The sequence below is a fragment of the Colias philodice genome, chromosome 3 (assembly GCF_061535455.1).
Source record: "Colias philodice isolate Cphi_HAF_F1 chromosome 3, ilColPhil1 Martin Lab GWU primary, whole genome shotgun sequence".
NCBI lineage: Eukaryota > Metazoa > Arthropoda > Insecta > Lepidoptera > Pieridae > Colias > Colias philodice.
In genome coordinates, this window is record NC_143088.1 from 2,166,317 (window position 1) to 2,181,307 (window position 14,991).

The 14,991-nt window shown below is 34.1% G+C and overlaps 1 protein-coding gene and 1 long non-coding RNA gene across 2 annotated transcripts in view; both read left to right on the forward strand.

Annotated features, from left to right (window-relative positions):
* Positions 1 to 14,991, forward strand: part of LOC149489406 (uncharacterized) — a 220,810-nt gene that overhangs the window by 103,249 nt on the left and 102,570 nt on the right. The gene's annotated exons all lie outside the window — the stretch shown is intronic.
* Positions 7,416 to 14,991, forward strand: part of LOC149489415 (uncharacterized) — a 110,146-nt gene continuing 102,570 nt past the window's right edge. Inside the window, exon 1 of the mRNA XM_089713645.1 lies at positions 7,416 to 7,750. The gene's annotated coding sequence lies outside the window, so the exon portion shown is untranslated. The remainder of the gene's footprint in view (positions 7,751 to 14,991) is intronic.

A 14,991-nucleotide genomic window follows, 5' to 3' on the forward strand; every position in this document is an offset into this window, starting at 1 on the left:
AGTTATTGGAATATTAAATTATTATAAAAGACTATTTCATTATTTTATTTGCAATCCTCTATGTCTACTTATTGTTTTGGGTATTCTGTTTGAATAATTTTGAATGGGAATAGGCATGACGAAAGATTTTGAAATTCTCTTCCATAATGTGTGTATACGTTTACTATACAAGAAAAACCCTATATTTCGGTAATATACTTAAATTTAACGAAGATTAAAGCCATTTTTCAAAAAATATTTAATATCTGTGCCAAAACAGCTCGCAGGTGTCATGGCGTAGGCGTGACGTCAAACTTTGGTAAATACGTAATTATTTGTACGCATTGCGAAGAAAATTAAAAAAGTCTTTATTTAATATGTGTTATAGAAACGAATTACAAAGTTTATAAGTGGTGTGCAGTATTGCAGTGTGAATCCACATAAAAATAATGCTCAAAAATGTGTTAGTAATTATTTCAAGCGAAAAAATAATAAGAAATTATTGTATAAAGTTGGCGCGGAGAATCCCGAACCATGTATTCGTGAATTCGCAATTATATTTCTGTTCTGAGTCGATAAAGCATACGTGAAACAATAGAAAATAAATAAAAATGCGTATTCTCAACATATTCATAACAACAAAATACATCTGACGTGAGTTGTTTACTTATGCGTGACGTCACGCGTGTTTTAGTCAAAATGGCGAACTTCAGAATTTCAATGTTTTATTTTATTGATAATCTCATTAATCTTAATGTTTTTAAGATTTCTAAGTCGCTATATTTAATTTATTTATTATACATTTTCCCTTAAAAACACTAATACGATCATTTATGGATACTGTCGTCATGCCTATTATCTACATAATTAATTAATAATTAATAATAAAATTCGAGTGTATGTTTGTAATATTAAAATAAGTAATAACCGTTTTCTACTAAATGCGTATGGATGTATACACGGTACATAAGCCAAAATAGTATCTTTTTTATTTTTGTTTGTCCCTCTGTTCCGGCTAATCCCTGGAACGGCTGTGCCGATTTTGACGGGACTTTCAATGACAGATAGCCGATGTATGGAATAACTTTAGACCAGGGTTGATAATTTTTGAAAGCAAAAAAATACAGTAGTTTAACTATGTAATTAGAAAATATGATAAAAATGAAAGGAGAATTAATAAATGATGGAAGTGGGAGGAGGCGGGGGGGTTTAGGAATAAAAAAATGGGTCATCTCGATTTTCGACTATACTAAAAGTCCTATAATGGAAATAGTAAAATGCCAAAGTTGTAGGTAATAAAACGATTATAACTTTTATATTTACAAGTATTTCACACAACCTAAAAATTTAGGTGAAAAATTCAAATAACGCAAGTTTTTGGTTTTTTATTTTTAAAAAATATCTTTTTTTCTACGAAATTTGGTGGAAAACTTACCTTATTATGTCACAAATATAGGTATGTACTGTAATTTATTTGATTTAAAATACATATTTATTTTTACAACTGAATATAAAAAAACCGGCCAAGTGCGAGTCGGACTCGCGCACGAAGGGTTCCGTACTATGGGGACCCACTTTAATCTTAAACTTTAATATACATATTTTTTTTATTTTTTAGTATTTGTTGCTAAAGCGGCTACGGACATACATCATTTTGAAAAAATCAGGTTTCTAGCTGTAGCCGATGACGTAAAATATTACTTACCATAGTTAACGTTCTCAGAAAATGCATACAAACAGTGTTATAGTGAGCTTTTACTTAATCAGGCACATTTCTACTTTATGCTTTACTAGCGACCCGCCCCGGCTTCGCATGGGTGCAATGGCGGCCGGCCGGTACCGCCGCAAACGCTACGTCCCGCAATTTTTTAATCTGTAATATCTTCGAAAATATTCACTTAAATCATACGGTGTAAAGGCCATATAGATCTATATTAAATGAACAATGTATGCAAGGTATTTAATTGGTTAAGGATTAATGCTGTATTGGTTAAAATAGCTTCGAAAATTAGCCATTATTTGTCGTAAAAAGTAAATGACAAAAAAAAGTTATTGTGGGTCCATCCAAGAGTAGATAGTTCAAGAAGTGTGCCTGATTTAGTAAAAGCTCATTTTCACACTGTTTGTATGCATTTCCTGAGAACATTTACTATGGTTATGTTTATTTTTTTTCACACCATATGAAAGTAGAGATTTCAATGAATAAAAGACTCCCCAAGTTTTTGAAAAAAGCTGATATTTTGACGGGTGACTTTTCGATTGAAAATTAGGTTGTTTTTTTGGTATTAATTCAAAATAAGGCGAAAAAATAAATATTTTCAATCAAATAAATTACAGTGTATTTGGGACATAATAAAGTAAGTTTCCACCAAATTTCGTAGAAAAAAAATAAATTTTGAAGTAGATAAAAATAAAAAACCAAAAACTTGGTTTTTTGAATTTTTCACCTAAATTTTGAGGTTATTTGAAAAAATTGTAAATACAAAAGTTGTAGATCTTTTTATTACCTACAACTTTGCCATTGAACTTTTTTCCGTAGGACTTGTAGTTTTGTCGGAAATCGAGAGAAACCATTTTTTTCTCTTAAAAGCTCCCCCCTCCCACTTCCCGAACTCGGATTGACCGTAATTTATTTTTCCTTTTATTTTCATCATATTCCCCTCCTTTTCTAATGGGTTTCATCCGACTGCGATTTTTTTTTGTTTCAAAAATTATCTACTCTAACTCTGTCCATTATATTATTTGCTTTTTGACAGCTTCACGCCTATGAAGGATTGTATTGTCTATGTTAAAATGTCATACAAATAATTATTGTACTTCATGGACAGGCCCTGCCCACTTAGTGATGTCTACACAGAATTATTCAATGATGGGTCGATAGATTATAATAATCGATAGAAATACTCTGTAAAATGTATCAGATACAGAAAAACTCTTCTATTATGTTATATAATTTAAACATAAAGACAACTAAATTGTAAGATAGAAACCAATAAATAATAAAATATTAGTTTAGTTTAGTCTTAATCTTAATCTTAATACTATTAAGTATAAAGGCGAAAGTTTGTATGGATGTATGGATGTATGGATGTATGGATGTTTGTTACTCTTTCACGTAAAAACTACTGAACCGATTACAATGAAATTTAGCACACATATAGAGGGTAACTTGGATTAACACATAGGATAGGTTTTATCCCGGAAATCCCACGGGAACGGGAACTATGCGGGTTTTCCTTTGAAAACGCGGGCGAAGCCGCGGGCGGAAATCTAGTTTTAACATAAAATGCATAGATATGTGGTCTTATTATTACATATCTTATTAGTATGTTTACGTTGTAATTATTATTTACGTACCTGATTCGATTTATGATAATATTTTGAATTTATAATTGAAATGGTATCACAATCGATAATCTTTTGTACCTACATCACTTCTGGTATCACCCGTCGAGCTGTCAAAAAGCAATTCTTATAGTGGACAGACTATAGTCTATTTTTTATGCTTTAATTTTTCTTACGTGAAATACAATTTAGAAACACCTAGAACGTAAAAAACCGTGTTTGAGCACAGATAATCTATTTGTCGCAGGCATATTGCATTATTTCGCCGTTAATACATATGTCGTGGCCATATCGTAAATTTGCTCATTTCATGATATGATTGGCCGGGTATATAATCAAAGGATTGGCCATTTCACGAAATGGTCGCATTTCGTGAAATGGCCAATTTAGTTTGGCCACATCATGATGAGGCTTGAGCAGATCAATGATAAGAAATCGTTTCACGATATGGCCAACTAAACGCGCGGTTTTTTCATGAAATGATCAAAATTATTTGATCATATCGTAAAATAGTTACATTAAGTAATCATTGGTAGAGGCGCTGCAAGCTCTGTGTTTATGTGATAAGATGGCGGCTGCTGGCGAAAATTTAATTATTCGCAGTTAAAAACCTCATAATTCGTTTAATAACAATAAGAAGAAAGTCATAGCAAAGAATTTACGACGGTTCGAGTACTATGGAAAATGTGGATATCTTATATGTATTGAAGAAAAAGTGCGTCCTAAATAAAATAATTTAAGACGCATTTTTTCTTTTAGGGTATATATTTACGTATATATCCTACTATAGTATTATAATTGTTTGTTTTTTAAAAAGCGATCCGCTTCTGGCACTCGCGGGCCGCTGTCGCGGCACGCTCGTTTTGCTCGCTCGGCTCGTGCGTTGTTTATCAAAGTCTAACCTAACCTAACTGTTTTTTATTGCAAAAACGATTCGCTTCTGGCATTCGCCGGCCGCTGCCGCGGCACTAACTTAAATGACATTAAACAAGTTTATAGAATACTAGAGGTCCGCCCCGGCTTCGCCCGTGGTACAATATTTCGCAATAAAAGGTAGCCTATGTCCTTTCTCGGGTATCAAAATATCTCCATACCAAATTTCATGCAAATTGGTTCAGTAGTTTAGGCGTGATTGAGTAACAGACAGACAGAGTTACTTTCGCATTTATAATATTAGTAGGTATGGATTCTGATTTTTTTTAATATTTTATGGACTCTTTATATTTTATACGATCTAGCCAAATGTGGATGGCCAAATCGTAAAACGTTGACGATTTAACGATCTGATCAAACTATGTTGGCCATTTCATGAAATGCGACCATTTCGTGAAATGATCGATCATATCATGAAATGAGCAAATCTACGATATGGCCACGAGACATACACCCGGCATTTTGTTAGGTATTTACAGTCGAAAATTCGTAATGAGAAATTTTTGGTTTGGATAAGGGGGTGGGTTAAGTTAGATTCGTGTTTTTGTGGACATTTGGAAAAAGTAAATCGTTTGTAAACTGAAATTTTTAAACTGTGATATACCTAGCCTTACTGTCCTAGGGTTCTGGACTTGGGTTCTGTAGTAACAGGAATGGTACAAAGGAACAGGAACAGGAATGGTAATTGTTAGTGCAGTTAAAACAACTCCAAAATAAGAATGTTAATCTTCTTTTTAAAGCTTCACGTGTATACAGTGTGCATACGTAGGTAGTACCTAACCGACTCCTATAGATTCTATTTTGATCCTCTTTAAAGTTAAACGGACAGATTTATCATTTAATTTAAACTTTGTGCCTACAGCTACTACCTACTACTATACAGTATGCTACGGTTACAAGCTTGTTACAAGGATCTCGATTGGTGGAAATTTTTAATTTCAAGACTCGCTATTTTTGGATCACCAATGAGTTGACTAAGGTGTGTTTTTCGTTCTCCCAACCACATGACTATATTTTAGTAAATTTCTAAAGGCATGAAAGTAATAGTAATTCTTTAATTGAAGTTTTACTGTGTGCTAAATTAATATCAGCAAGGAATTAAGTTATTTGGAAAGAAGTAGTATCGTAAGTAATTAATTCATAAAATCACTTAAATTCATGTTTATTCATATTTCAAATGGCTAAATTTATGCGAAATAATCAATTTTTCACTAGGTTTATTCGAACCGGTTCGACCACGGGCCGGTAGCACAACCATAGTTACTGTTGCTCCCGGCAAAGATTATAAATGCAGAATTGTTATAAGTAATATTCTTTATGACCTTTGACATTTTATAGTTTGTGATTAAATCAAGCAAAGGGAATGAACGAGTACGAATAATAAACATACAACATACAACTTTTCGTAGGTATTTAAAATTTTAGGCCCGATTCAGTGCGACGCGGACCGTCCGCACGCGGACTAGGTTTTGCGTCCGTCGCGGATGATTTTGTCGTTCAGTGCGATGCGGATCGGGATCGACTGTAACCCTCTCGGTTTGCACATTTGACGCAGCCGCCATGACAACGACAGTACTTTACATCCGCTCCGCGTGACTGTTGTCCGCCGAGCACTGAACAAATACATTAGAACCAGGCACCGTCCGCCCGCGGACATCCGCGGCGCGGAGGAGCGGCGCGGAGCGATTTCGACCGCGCGCGGATAGCTCTCCGCGACGCGGACAGCTCCGCGTCGCTCTGAACGCGCTGTAAGGTTTCATACATTTTACCGTCCGTCGCGGACGTCCGCGTAGGTCATCCGCGTCGCACTGAACAGGCCCTAAGGAAAAATTATACGGTAGTGCTGGTCAATTCACGCCTTGTAACTGTATTTGCTGGCTATGGCGTACGGAGTTGAGGTCACTACCCTGATCTCAAATGGCATTTAAAAAAATGCAATTGCTATAAATCGATCATTCATCGTTCAATATCATAAAAAATACCTTTTGCGTACAAAAATATGTTCTGGCTTAAACCAGGCATTTTTTATGATACATTTTACACCACCTATCTGGTTCTATCAAGGTCCTATCATGATTTTGTTTCGAACATTCATTCATTTTCAAAGCAAAATCAAGCAAAGTTACTGTTAAATAAAATAAATGATTTAGTCATGGCATTCAAATTTTCCCATGTTATCCAGATCTGAAAAAAAGAAACATACTGACAATTACTACCTTATACCACAGACTAATAATAATATACTACGTATACAACTTATACATTGGAAACTTAGTTTAGGTAATGCATAAATGTGTATATTGGTAAGGTTTGTATAGGACACAGTATTACTACCTATATTTCCTATATTACAATAGGTACTGTGATCTATAGGTATTAACTATTAAGTAAGTAGGAAATTAATATGTTTGAAATAGAAAATTCTTAATGATTAAATCTACATATCACGACCACGAATTACATACATAAGATTATAAGTAGGTACCTACCTATTGCATACTTTATCATATTAATACGTAATGTAAAAAAAATATAGACGCAAATGTTATCATGTATAACCAGTATAACTTAGTAGGTATAAAACGTTAAAAAGTATAAACGTTAAAGGCCAACTCACTTTTATTATTTAAGTTCCTTGCGTTTTTCTGTTATTTATTTTTTATCAAACACAAACTTCATTTTTATTAGAAAATTTTCAATCTTAAAAAAATATACCTATAGCAGGTAGAATCTTAGATCATGATCTAAGGGTAGAATAAAGAATGATAAACTGCCTATGTAGCCTAGCTACCCACATAAAATTCTTATTTTTTATAACCTATAAACATAATAAATTAAAAAAGCAATATGTTCATTACTAATCATTTGTAATGTAATTTGCAAATGGTATAAAATATAATTATATCTAAGTGAATATTTAAAATATTAAAATTGTACGCCTACTTAATCTTTGATCATTTTAAATTTTTCCTTTTCTTACAAGCAACAATGAAGTCTACTAAATATTCATATTACAACTCGCAATTTTAATATAATTTACATTTCGTTTTTCATACAATACTTTGGATAATTCGGATGAAAAAGCCTTTACAACTTACCTGTATAATCTTTGTCTGCGCGGCTCCGGTCGTGAGCTAACAGCTATACGTAAACTCATTTTTACATTTTACTCAGTCTTGTTACAACTACAGAGAGTGAAACATGTGTCGAAATGGCGGCCGTCGCCAACACGATCGTGCGTCAAAACATTAATATTTAATCGTTTTTAAGTGTCCCCTTCAACAGTGTTGTTTGTTATTATATTGTGAAGTTTATTTGTTAACCGTTTACAAGTTTAGTAGACTTACTTAGTGGAAAAGTGTACGAAACTTGACATTGTTTGTTGCTTTTGTTTTGTTAAGTTTGAAAATCAATTGGATTCTTATTGGAGGTCTATTGGCATTTGGCATATACCTACTGACCATGTGGGAAGAGGCGGCAACTAGTTAAAAAGGTAATTTGAATATGGAATGTTTTTAAAATAACGGTTTATTTATGTGCTAGCTAAGGTAACGGCACCAGTCGTGGACAAGCATCCAGTAATGGACAAAATAAATATTAAATTTAAATATTAAGACCAAAATTAGCGTTATATAATTTGGCAATACTTAAAATAAAAGTTTGGTTCATAAGCTATCAAAATACGAAATTTCATCTTATTCGGCCAAAACGTTTGAAGATGGCAGAACGTTATGTTTAGTTGCTGCGACTCGTTTCGAAGAAATCCGTTTTTACTAAGAAAATCCTTAAGGAAGTGAGGACACAATTTTGGTTATAAGAATTTTTGTATATATGTCAGCAAAATTTGATATTACTTTTATTTATAGTAGTTAAGTGTACGAAATATTACACGATTTAGTATCATGATAGGTTATGTTGTTTAAATAAAATTCATCAGTGTCCATAACTGGATTTAATTCTATGGATATATCCATTTATGGACATATGTCGAAAATAAACTTTTTTTAAAGGTATTAATTACATGCGCTTTTCTGTATTGTCTTTTCTTTCTGATTAATAATATACCTATCACGACCATTTCAAACAAAGGGTTCCAATATTGTACAACAATTGTCCATGACTGGATTTGCTTTGGTTCCTATAATGGACAATGATATTTTTTGTTAAAATTACACTAATGGGTCCAACAACACAATATCTATCTAAAAATGAAGAATATATGTTAGAACAATGGGTCATTATGTGCTGTGCGACTCGTTCTCGGCTTCATTCTCTATCACTGCGTAGAGAAGTCGCATACTTATGCGTATTGTAACGCATCTATCATAGAGAGTTCTCTGATGAACTGTTTGGATCGTTGTCTGCTGCTATATTCCACCACCATATAGCACACACGCTTAAATTTCATCCACACCATCTTGACAACAGTTTAAAAAAAGCTTTTTGCCTCGTGCTACAATTTGGAATCCATATCGATGGACCGATCAGATTAAGGATGCTGGCGGATTCAGATTGGCGATTCACTTCACGAGTGTAGCGGAATGCCAGGAAACAGAGAGATATGGCGGAACATCGTGAAGCGGGTAACATCTACCCCCCTAGAGTGATATGACGAAGAAGAAGAAGTCCCAAAATGGATGGAATGGCAGTACTTTTTTTAGTTATATTTTTCATCCCTGACTTATTGAGAAAAAAAACCATATTGGTGTTTCTTAACGGACATAACTCGTATTTAACGATGCATTTGTCCAATTTTTGCCTAGAAAATGGAAATTAAGACTGTTGTAAATATTATAAGTATGCAAAATGATTAATAAGTACTATTTTTTATAAATACATCCCCGATTTATTGTATTCCAATCATCATTTTCAAGATTCTATTGATAACTATAAGTCTTCTCCAAGTGTAAATAACTGGAGAAACGACATTAGGTACAGTCCATAAATGGGTGTTCATAACTGGATGTTGTCCAAAACTGGTTGTCCATCATTAGATTTTTCACTGTCCAACACTGGTGCAAAAAAGTGGTTTTTTAATTTATAAATAACTTCATTATTTATGCATTGTAATCTTTTTTCTAACATTGGTTACGTTAAACTAACATAGAACTAAAGGTTTAACTAAACAATATCCAATAAAGTTAAAAAACCTACGAGAAATTTGCAAAAAACTTCAATTTTTTCCTTAATCTGTACAAGACTGGTGCCGTTACGTTATGTGACTATAAAACATGAATGTCCACTAACATGTTTTTACTTTAGTGACTAAAACTGTGCATCTTTTATTTAAATTAGGTATTTATATATGTTAATAGTGACATCAATTTAGTCTATTATTTGTGATTTATAGGTGTACTCTCAATCACTCGTGATAATGACTTTAATATTAATATTAGTTTTGTTATAGTTAATAATATGTAACTAGTTATAGGCACCAGTGTGCTATAGGTAAAATAAAATAATATTTAACACTGACACAGATAATAAATATGCTAAAAATTACATTCTTCCCTTAAAATAATAATATTTTAAGCATAATGTTTACTTTTAATTTAAATCGATACATAAACGTACCTACCTGCACAACGAAAAACCTTTAAATCCACATCTTTATGTTTTTGTAATGATAAACCTTGAGTTTTGGGTCCAATCCGATGGTTTTCCTCTTAAATACAATATTATTTATTTTAATTAATCATATATCACAATCTAAATCTGAGCAGCCATCTAATTAACGCAAAATGGTTTAGGGTTGCCTGATTTATGTGAACATGAATCTAGGAAACCTAAATAATATGAACAGAGGTAGGTACTAAAAATTTAATATCTACTTTAGGATTTATTTTGAATGAAATGAACGAACAATTGTTATGTTTTATCTATCAATTAATCTAATAATTAAACGAAATTCAGTAGATTTTAATTAATAATTATTCTGATATCGACAAAATTTCGGTCGTTAACGAGAGGCTTTCCAGTTTAGTAATTTAAAATGTTATGTAGGTATAATATATTTTATCAACGCGGTAAAAGACTGTAAAATATTTATTTTGTTTCTTTATAAAATAATTTATTTTTACTTTTATATACGGATTTCTGGACGAAGTACCTAAGTAGGTACCTACTGCTTTTTGTGTAAACTTAAAAAAAAACACAGACGTTTATGGGTATTTTGTTTATTTATTTATTATACTTTATTGCATTGAAAATACATAAATACATATAACAAAGACAATACTACAGAAACAGCAAAGGGCGGCCTTATCGCTAGGTAGCGATATCTACCAGGCAACCCAACAATCAGAGGAAATTTAACAATATGATGTGGGTGAGCAAAAATAAGGCAATACTAACACATTGAAAAATGTACAAAATAAACATATACAAAGCTAAAAGGCTTATTACACTACCCGATATGAAGGGCCCTGCATCTAGGGTGGGCGTGTTCCCTAGTTAGTGTGGCGCTTATTACACTTCTCTGCGAATTGGGCCCTAACTCAGTTTATACGCGAATGTCTAGAGAGATAAACGTATTGTTACATTTTACATTATGCCGCCGTCAGTATCGAAACTTCAAAAAGTTACTGTAGCAGTGGCAACCGTTGACGCAATAACAAATATTAAAAAAAGAAGAGAAAGATCTGGATGAAAGAGTATTTGCGGTTACGTGAAAAGCTTTCAAATATGCAAATACTAAGCGTGCTTTAACCGGGAGTTTTAATGAATTAATTAGATTAGGTGCAGAACAATTTGAACACTTGTTGGGTTTTAAAACAATTAGGGCTGATTTTTCAATGCTTGGATAAAACTTATCCGTCCAATAAAGTATTACACGATAATATTAAAATGTCACGTAAACTGTCAAATACGGGCAATTAGAATACGTTTTTAAAATGACAGTTTTATACATTATTCGACGAATAAATTTTATCCAAGCATTGAAAAATCGGCCCTTAAATAAACAATTGATTTAAACAATTTATTTATTTGTTAACATGGCGGTGTGATCACAAACATTTGGAACTTCCCTTTTAAGTTATATAAACCTGTATAGTAGGGAAGTTTGGTGACACCTTACATACAAAAGCAGCCACTCCACGCAACAGTCGCGCGGCAACTGAGCTCCCTAACCGCCCTAAACGTTATTACATCACCCAATCTGCAGGGCGCTTAGGGAGCTAGGCAGATCGGGCAGACCCGATCGCCCTAAATCGGGACACTAATGGCTGGTTTACACTTTGATTAGTGCGAGTGCAGGTGATTAGTGCGAGTGCAGGTGTGTAGTGCGAGTAGTGTCCAATTCAACTGCGAGTGCAGGTGATTAGTGCGAGTGCGGGACAATGGTGAAATTCGCGACGCTACACACTACGCTAAACACTAAACACTAAACACTCCTGTCCAGACGTGTTTAGGCAGGCACGCTGCGAGTGAGGGGGAAGGGAGGGCGCGCGGGACGTGGCTACTCGCAGTCCACTCGCAAAAAAATAGAACACGCTTCTATTCACTTTACCAGTGTTCCGCAAAGTGTGTACCGCGGCACACTGGTGTACCGTGATCATTAGTTGGTGTGCCGTGGAAAAGTAAGGTTATCTTATAAAATTATTTTTAGTATGTAAGTAAACCTAAACAAATCACGCGAGCGCACGTGCGAGGCGTTTTGTTTCGTTCTGTGATTTCGTTAGGCCGAGCAGCCGGCCGCCGGCGCGTCGCGGGAGGCGGGGACAGAGGCTCGCCGCCCCGCTACCCGATCCCAATCTCTCTGGCTTACAGTCACCAGATGGTCACCAGCTGTGGTCACCAGTACGAGTCCGCCGTTTAAATTCACCGCACGCTTTTGTTTCGTCGCGTATTATTCTATGCGTAAAATAATTGTTATAGAATAATGGATAAATTCATTAAGCGTAGTGTAAGTTTGTCAGGTGAAAGTAATGAAGAAGAAAAAGACTCAATGAAAAAGAAACCCAAAATTGTTCATCGAAAATATGACGAAAGCTACATAAATTACGGTTTTACATATTGCGGAGACGAATCTTGTCCTACCCCAAAATGTCTTGTTTGCGGAGAAACATTGGGTAATAATTCTATGGTGCCCAGTAAACTAATACGACATTTAACTACTAAACACCCATCAGTAGCCCAAAAAGACAAAACGTATTTTCAACGTTTGAGGGACCAATCGAAGAAGCAGGTAAATCTCATGAGTTCGTCTTTCAAAACCTCAGCCAAAGCACAAAAAGCAAGCTACGTAATCGCTAATATGTTAGTAAAAGCTAAAAAGCCGCACTCTCTTGCTGAAACTGTAGTTTTACCTGTCTGCAGAGAAATTGTCAAGATAATGATTAGCCAAGAAGCTGCTAAAGAAATTTAAAAAATACCTGCATCGGCAGAAACAATTTCACGTCGAATCAATGACATATCTAATGACATTAAATCGACGTTGATTGAAAAATTGAGAGTTAGTGGAGTTTTTGCGCTACAAGTTGATGAGTCCACTGACATCAGTGGTCACGCGCATCTCATCTCAAATGTTAGATACATTGATGGATGTGAATTCAAAGAGGACTTTTTATTTTGTCTGCCACTGCCTAACCATACAACTGGTGAAGAAATATTTAAAGTAACCGACGAATTTTTTAATGAGCATAATTTAGAATGGCATAACTGTATAAGTGTTTGCTCGGACGGCGCAGCGGCTATGACAGGGAAGGTTAAAGGCTTTATAGCTAAGGTTACTGAAAAAAATCCTGACGTTCAAAAACAGCATTGTTTTTTACATAGGGAAGCTCTCATGACGAAGTCTCTTCCTGACGATCTATTGAGTGTTCTTCAGGAAATTATCAAAATCGTCAATTATATCAAGTCGCGACCGCTGAACTCTCGTCTTTTTAATGCACTGTGTCAAGAAATGGGGGCAGATCATCAGTCACTTTTATTTCATACAGAGGTACGATGGCTTTCTCGCGGTAAAGTACTTTCCCGAATTTATGAGTTGAAAAATGAGACTGAGATGTTTTTGCAGTCCCAGGGTTCTGATTATGAACATTTATTTAAAAAAGAAGAATGGCTAGCAAAACTTGCATATCTGACGGATATATTTGCTCACTTAAATGAGCTCAATAAAAAAATGCAAGGCAGAAATTCCAATATTTTGACATCGTCGGATAAAATTGAAAGCTTTCGTAATAAATTGGAACTATGGATCAGTCTCGCTACGAATGGTAATAATGAAATGTTCCCAAATGTCATGGCAGCTGATCCAGAAAAAAAGGTCCAGGCTTTGATTGTCAAACACTTAAAGCTTCTTGCAGAGAAAATGAATTTCTATTTCCCTAAGCGTGATCTGCAACCTATGGACTGGGTTCGAAATCCATTCTCCGAGAACATTCCTTTCGGCCACTTACCAATAAATGAGCAGGAAGAACTGATAGAAATGAAAACGGATCGCACATTAAAATTAAAATTTTCTGAAACTGATTTAGAACAATTTTGGCTATGTGTGAAAAATGAATATTCTTTGCTTTCTAAGCATGCTATTGCAATACTTTTGCCGTTTGCAACGACCTATTTGAGTGAATTAGGATTTTCGACTCTTACCACAATAAAAACCAAAAAAAGGGAACGCCTCAGGACGATCGACGAAGAAATGAGAGCAGCCTTGTCAGCGATTACTCCAAATTTAGACCGTCTATGCTCAATTAAACAGTCTCATGTTTCGCATTAAATATAATGTTTGTTGATTAATAATAAAAGTTGATTAATATTACTTAAAAACTGGTTTTTATTTTGTGGTGTACCTCAAATTTTTTTCGTTTTCCTAGGTGTACCTTGAACACTAAAAGTTTGCGGAACACTGCACTTTACTACACAGCCTACTAAACACTCGCACTAAACAGTCGCTGTCCACACGTAGTACTACTCATCACCTGCACTCGCACTAATCAAAGTGTGAACCAGCCATAACTCCCTAAGTCTTATTACACCACTCTTAGTTAGGGTTAGGGTCCCTAAAAATTGGGTGGTCTAATAAGCCTTTAACTACTTACTAATAGTAATATAAAATACATAAAAATAATGAAATAAATAAATTCATAAATACGATAATAATTATAATAAATAGTTATACATACAATACATAAAATAAATACATAAATAGGGTATTGTCGTATTCGACAAGGAGGGCATTAATTTTTAACTGGTTCATGGATAAACCCACTTATACGGGCTTAGACATCGACGAGGTAGGGTATTACTTATTTTAGGATATAATCCGAACCTTCGGCAACTGATGGTTTTGTTAACCGACTTCAAAAAAAGGAGGAGGTTCTCAATTCGGCCGGTATATTTTTTTTTCATGTTACATTGTCGTTTTTTCTTCCATTTTAATTTTTAATCTATTTTAATGATTGTATAACAGAGTTTTATAGTGGTGTGAATGGCTAGGGCTTTATTAGAAATTAAATTATCATTTTTCGTCTTTGGGTGCAATTAAAAACGAAGTTTAGCTACAAAAAAATGAAATAAAACGGATTCCCATGTAAGTAAAGCTTTATGTTTACAATTTGAATGATAAATAAATATATTTTTCAAAAAAGGCAAGTTAGGAAAAAGGGTAGATTACGTAATTAAGTAATTAAGTACCGTACCTATCTTAATAATATGTATAACAAAAAATTGAAAATAAAAGTACCTAAGCGATAAAAACAAAAAACGATATGCATATTCGACTCACACTTG